This window comes from Phaethon lepturus, unplaced genomic scaffold, assembly GCF_000687285.1.
Source record: "Phaethon lepturus isolate BGI_N335 unplaced genomic scaffold, ASM68728v1 scaffold26797, whole genome shotgun sequence".
Classification (NCBI taxonomy): Eukaryota; Metazoa; Chordata; class Aves; order Phaethontiformes; family Phaethontidae; genus Phaethon; species Phaethon lepturus.
In genome coordinates, this window is record NW_010554417.1 from 48414 (window position 1) to 54956 (window position 6543).

A 6543-nucleotide genomic window follows, 5' to 3' on the forward strand; every position below is an offset into this window, starting at 1 on the left:
CGTGCAAGACTTGCAACCACAGGGTCTCATACGAGTCCTTCTCCAGTCAAGAAACTCTTCAGTCACACAGGCAGATGCAAAGTTGAAGGATTGTGATCCAGACATGCACTGACAAAGGCTTATCCCTCAAAACAACTGTCCATCAAGACTAAACATGACATAATAATAATAAAAGAAAAAATCATAGAAGTTTATTCTTTTACAATTTATTAGCAGGGGTTCAAAGATCTATATAACAGGAAACTTCTCATAAAAATAGCATGGATTATTTAAACCAGCAGCCCTACTAGAATAGGTCATTTTCCAACACACTACTGCTCTTCAAAACATAACAAACCCCACATTGCACACACACTAAGATGAGCTCTCTCATACATGCTAAGAAATCTTTGAGTTTGAACAGCGCTCAAACTCCCTGCCTAACAATTACTTTGTAGAGCATCGGTCACTGCCCGTATAGGAGAATGACGTTACATACCTACGCAGATCATACTTGAACTACAGCAAAACAACAAAAAGGTGGCCACGAAGAGAAAAAGCTACAGCTGCCAAGTAAGAATTAGAAATACCACATCTGCTAAAACCAAAAAGAAAAAACCCAAACCAGCACAGTACCCTTGGTGGCTCAACACTAAGACGCAGTTCCCAAGAGGAAGCATGGCTGGGGATAACTCCTGGGATGCACTGGGCTATGCAATATGGAGGCTATACATTCAGCTGGCGAGGGAAACGGTTGAACCACTACACACTACCAGCATCCTCTGCTGGTTGACCCACTCAGCAGTGCCAGCCCCACACTTCCAGGAACTGCAAGTGAAATGGCTCATAGTGAAGGCAGCTCCAAGAAGACGGTGCAATTTAAAACAAACACAAGGCTCCCTTTCACACCAGGCTTCTCAGCATTCCCCCAGAAGACAGCAGGACAGCTCTGTGGCTCAGTTACCAGACAGAGCAAATAAAACATTCACAGACGATGTTTCAAACCTGTTTTCTACTTTTTGCTCCTCAAACCAGTCATGCAGAGAACATTTAAAAGACCCTTCAGTCAAGGCAAATGGCTCTGTGATAAGGAAAACTGCCAGTTAAAATGTTACACTTTTACCGCCTGTCACATCCAAGAACAGAAACAAGACCATTTTCATACTCATCGGTGAGGGTAAAGAGGTAACCTAAATTGGAGAGGCGTGAGGAGACCTATCTGAGGGACTTAAGCATGCAGGGATACCGAGCACATCCAAGACTCGAGACACTAGACGAGCTGATCAGAGAGCAATCCCCTACTGGCCAGTTCTCAGACAAATACTGACATGATGACTGTAATGAAAAAGTTCAGTTACAATTCACACAGGAATAGAAAGACTTAAAATAATTAACCATCACTAAAATGAGAAGGCATGCAAAACTCCAAAATGCCCATGATTGAAGCTTTTAGCACCTGAAGTATTTGGTACGTAAAATTTATTTTACCAACATTGTGCCTACAGTAGCCAAATTTAAGTGCAGCACCTAAGCCTCTCAAATTTCGTAGGGAGGTGGCTTTGAGGAAAAGAGTCTGAGGTATAACTAACGGAAAGGTTATCTTTAACTAATCAATCAGCAGACTTAGCTTTCAGGTCTTCTGCTGTGCACTACCATCTACCCGTAAAACAGCTAACAACAAAACCATGAAATTTAGAAATCAAACGGGCAAATAATTACTGAATAAAAGCTTTACCTCTGCTCTTTGCGTACGGGGCAAAACAGACGATTTTTCAATGGCGTAAACATCCACCGAGTAGAGACGCGCTCCTTGCTCCCTGTCCAAAATGGCAGCGGTCTGGATGACACCAGTATGGCGCCCGATGGTGAAGAGGCGCCCAAGATTCTTATCTTCGCATCGGACGGACACAATGTAATATTCCACCTGAGCTTCAGAGCCCCGCGGACTCGCCGCTTCGATAGATATCACGTTTGTCCCAATAGGCTCGCCTTCTTTTAAGATGGTTATGTATTTTGGCTGAGTGAACACAGGCCCATCAACCCCTTGCAGAATTATAGTCATCTCAGTGGTGGATTTTCTCCTTTCAGGGCCAAGATCCGTGGCAGAAACTATGAGATTGTATATGAGCTGAGAAGGCACCAAAGCTGACGCTACTCTTAAATCTCCGCTATAGCGATCCACGATGAAGGTTTCAGTATCTCCATTGATTATTTCATATTCCACTTCTCCGTTGGCGCCCTCGTCAGGATCTGCAGCAATAATTGTCGTTAGGATCGAACCGATCACAACCGAGGGGTCAGCTGCGAGAGCATTTTGCGATACGAACACGGGAACATTGTCATTTTGATCCGTCACCAAAATGGTCACGTTCTTCAAAGCAAATCGCCTGGACTCCACAGGAACAGCCTGATCAGTGGCTTTGACTGTTAACTCAAAGATATTAGCAAACTCACGATCTATTTCAGCATTGGTAAATATCGTCCCTCTCACTTCATCTATACGGAAATGATTACCCCTCGGCATCTGTTGAATGATTGCATAGGTTAGCTGCCCATTAATATCCGCATCTGGATCATGAGCAGTCACAGAAATGACAGAGCTACCAACAGGAATGTTCTCAACAATAGATTTAAAAATGTCCCCTGGAGGAAAATTAGGAGGGTTGTCATTAAAATCCCTAACATGTATTACCACTGACATTGTAGATGACCGCGGTGGCCTTCCTTGGTCTTTTGCTGTTATATTTAGCTTATACAGAGATTGTGTCTCAAAGTCCAGTTTCTTTGCAAGGAAAATACTACCGGTGTTGGGACTGATGCTAAAGGTCCCGTGATTGTTTGTCCCCGTAATGCTATAGTGAAGGTCAGCATTGTCACCTGAATCAGAATCAGTGGCAGTGACAGATGACACAAGTTCACCAACTCTCATATTTTCCAAGACATCCACTAACAAGGTTGATTTGGGGAAGGAAGGACTATTGTCATTTTCATCCAATACATCAATGCTCAACATGCAAGTTGAACTTAGGGAAACTGCTCCAGAGTCTACTGCTTGGATGACAAGTGAATACGACACAGTAGCTTCATGATCTAGTTTCCCTACTAAGGTCACTTGGCCTGTGCTACTCTCTATTGCAAACTGTTTTTCTTCATTTCCCTTGATTACAGAGTAGTGAATCAACCCATTAACCCCTTCATCAACATCTGAGGCGGAAACTCTCAGAACCTGTGTCAGATTCGCTGCCAATTCTGATATAGTAGCCTGGTAGAGATCTTTCAAAAACTTGGGGGCATTATCGTTGATGTCTTTCATGTAGATTTGTACAGTTGCCTGATCCTTTAGAGGCTTTGGCAACCCCTGGTCTGTTGCTATTACTGTGAGACTAAATACTGCAGCTCCCCTTTGTCTCATAAGAGCTTCTCTGTCAAACTGATGAGTGCTTCTTATTTCCCCAGTTACTGTGTTTAGCTCAAAATCTGGCTGCATATGCTCAAATGAGTACCTGACTTCACCATTTGGGCCAAAGTCTTTATCTACGGCATTTATTTTACCTACATACGATCCACCTCTCTGCTCCTCTTCAAAATAAAATACATAGTTGGTACTGTTGAACAGGGGCCTATTATCATTTACATCCTCCAGAATTACGGTAACGTTCACAGTAGCATTGAGCGGTTCTACTGCTCTATCAGAAGCAACAACTAATAAAACATATCTCTCTTGAAGTTCACGGTCCAGTTCACTCTTTATATACAGCTGACCATCGGGGAATATGCCAAAGGCGTCCCCAGTATTTCCTTCAACTATGCTGTAAGCTATTTCACCATTCACTCCCGAGTCTTTGTCAGAAGCCTGCACCTTAAAGAACCTGGAATTCACAGGCTCCGACTCCAAAATAGTAATTTCATAGGAAAGCTGGTCAAACACAGGTGGGTTATCATTTACATCATGGACAGAGACAGTCAGGATGAAGTTAGAGGACAGCTGTGGCACGCCCATATCCGAGGCCACGATTTCAACCTGGTAAGACCCAGCATTTATGTCAAGTGGCCCTATTAAGCTTATGGCACCTGTTTGTTCACTGATTGAAAACAAGCCTTTTGGGTTTTGCTTAAGGCTGTAAAGGACCAAACCGTTAACACCTTCATCAGGATCAAGAGCTTTGGCCTGGAATATGGTATGCCCAGCTTTCCAGTTTTCAACCACATTTACACTTTCCACCGCATGAATAAAGTGTGGGGAATTGTCGTTTAAATCTTTGACAGTTATATTGACCATAGCATCTCCAGTTATCGCCCCACCACTAGCAACCACCTTCAGCTGGTAAAATGCTTGCTCCTCCCTGTCAATAATACTGGCTGTGGTGATCTGCCCCGTCACTCTGTTGATGGCAAACATGCCCCTTTGGTCACCTGTCGTAATCAGGTAACTGATGTTGGTGTTGAGGTCCATAGTGGAAGCAAAAACAGTACCTACATGGTAACCTAGGGCAACATTTTCAAAGACAACAAAACTGTACATGCCCTGGCTGAAAACAGGTGGATTGTCCTGGGTGTCCAAGACAGTGATGGTGACAATGGCTTGGTTCTGCGATTGAAGATGGCCACCATCAGTGGCCACAATCTGCAACTGGTAAGCAGTTTTCTCCTCCCTGTCAAGAGCTATTTTGGTTGTGATGACCCCTGTCTGGCCATGGACCTGAAACCTGGAGGTGTCTCCAGCAGAGATGCTGTACTTGACCGTCCCATTGGGTCCCAGATCAGGGTCTGTGGCAGACACTGTGGTCACATAGGTTCCAGCTGGCTCATTCTCTTGGATATGGGCAAAATATTGAACAGGGTAAAACACAGGGCTATTGTCATTCACATCCAGGAGACTCACGTTAACACGGGCTATCGAAGAAAGGGGAGGAGAGCCTAAATCAGTGGCCAGGACCTGCAGGGAGAAGTGAGCCTGCTCCTCCCGGTCCAGCTGCGAGATGGTGCTGAGCTTGCCTGACACAGGATCCAAGCGAAAGATCCGGCGAGGGGTCACCGAGGAGGGGCCAACTGCTGCCAGCGCTGGCTCAGCTTCCTGCAGGGAGAAGCGGACAGTCCCATTGTCCCCCAGGTCCCCATCTGTGGCACTCAGGACCAGCAGCTCAGTTCCTGACGGGGAGTTTTCAGCCAGGGACACCTGGTAGCCCTCAGGTTGACTGAAGCGAGGTTTGTTGTCATTGACATCCAGGATGGTCACCACCAGCTGCGCATAGGAGAACTTGGGCTGCACCCCCTGGTCACGGGCACTGATGTTGAGCACCACCTGAGACGCAGTCTCCCGGTCCAGCCCGCTGGAGATGGACGTGCCCGCAGCATGCCCGGTGGTGCCGCCCTCGGGGCCAGCTGTGGTGACCAGCCCGCTGTGCTCACTGATGCGAAACCAGCCAAGCTCATTGCCCGAGACAATACTGTATTTGAGGTTGGCATTGAGGCCCGAGTCACGGTCCGTGGCGCTCAGGCCCCGCACGTAGCTGCCCAGGGGCACCTCCTCACTGATGTTCACCCTGTAGACCGACTGCCCGAAGACAGGGGGGTGGTCGTTAATGTCATTTACGAAGATCACCAGGCTAGCTACTGATGAGCGGCTCACGGGAGCCACCACCGCCCCATCCGGGGAAAGGGAAGAAGTGGGGGAGCCCGGGGATGGCGACAGAGCCCCATAGTTATCAGCCACCGCCACCGTAAGGTTATAGGCTGGGATGCGCTCGCGGTCCAACGCGGCCGCTACCTTTATAAGACTGAGGTTGGGTACCTTACTGCTGTGCACCTCAAAGTGCCGCTGCTCGTTTCCCGCCAGGATGGACACAGAGATGTTCCCGTTGGCTGCCGGGGAGTCGGCATCGCTCACAGTCAGCAGGGCCACAACCGTGCCAGGGGCCGCATTCTCGTCCACGGAGGCAAAGCGGGAGGTAGCCGGGAAATAGCGAAACTTCACCCGGGGCTCGTTGTCATTGACGTCGAGCAGGCGGATGAGGGCCTCAGCACGGCCGCTCAGCGCCGGCACACCGCGGTCCATGGCCTGCACTGTCAGTGAGTACTGCTGTCGCATCTCGTAGTCCAAGCGCTCCCGGATGCGGATCACCCCGCTCTCGGGGTCCACCTCGAACAGGAGGCTGCTTGGCCCCCCCCCCCCCCCCGCCGCCCCCATCACCTCCTTCCAGGCGGTAGCGGATGTCAGCATTGGTGCCTTCATCAGCATCAGCTGCAGCCACCTGGAGAACGCTGGCCCCAACAGGCGCATCCTCGGGCACTCGTGCCTGGTAAACAGTCTGGCTGAAGATGGGCGGGTTGTCGTTGATGTCCTGGACGGTGACGTTGACCTGGAGGTAGCCCCGCCGACGGGGCTCACCTTTATCCTCTACTTGCACCAACAGCTGGTAGGTGGGGGTGGCCTCCCGGTCCAGCCCACCCCGGGACACCAGGTGCAAGAAAGCTCCCTCACCGCTGGGGTTGAGGGTGATGTTGAGCCGGAAACGCCCCTCCTCGTTGCCGGCCACGATGCGATAGGAGCCGTGGTCTACGCCG

At 48.9% G+C, this 6543-nt stretch overlaps 1 pseudogene; it reads right to left on the reverse strand.

The window, feature by feature from the left end:
• Window positions 1-1714: 1714 nt before the first annotated feature.
• Window positions 1715-6497, reverse strand: LOC104624483 (annotated as a pseudogene).
• Window positions 6498-6543: the final 46 nt, after the last annotated feature.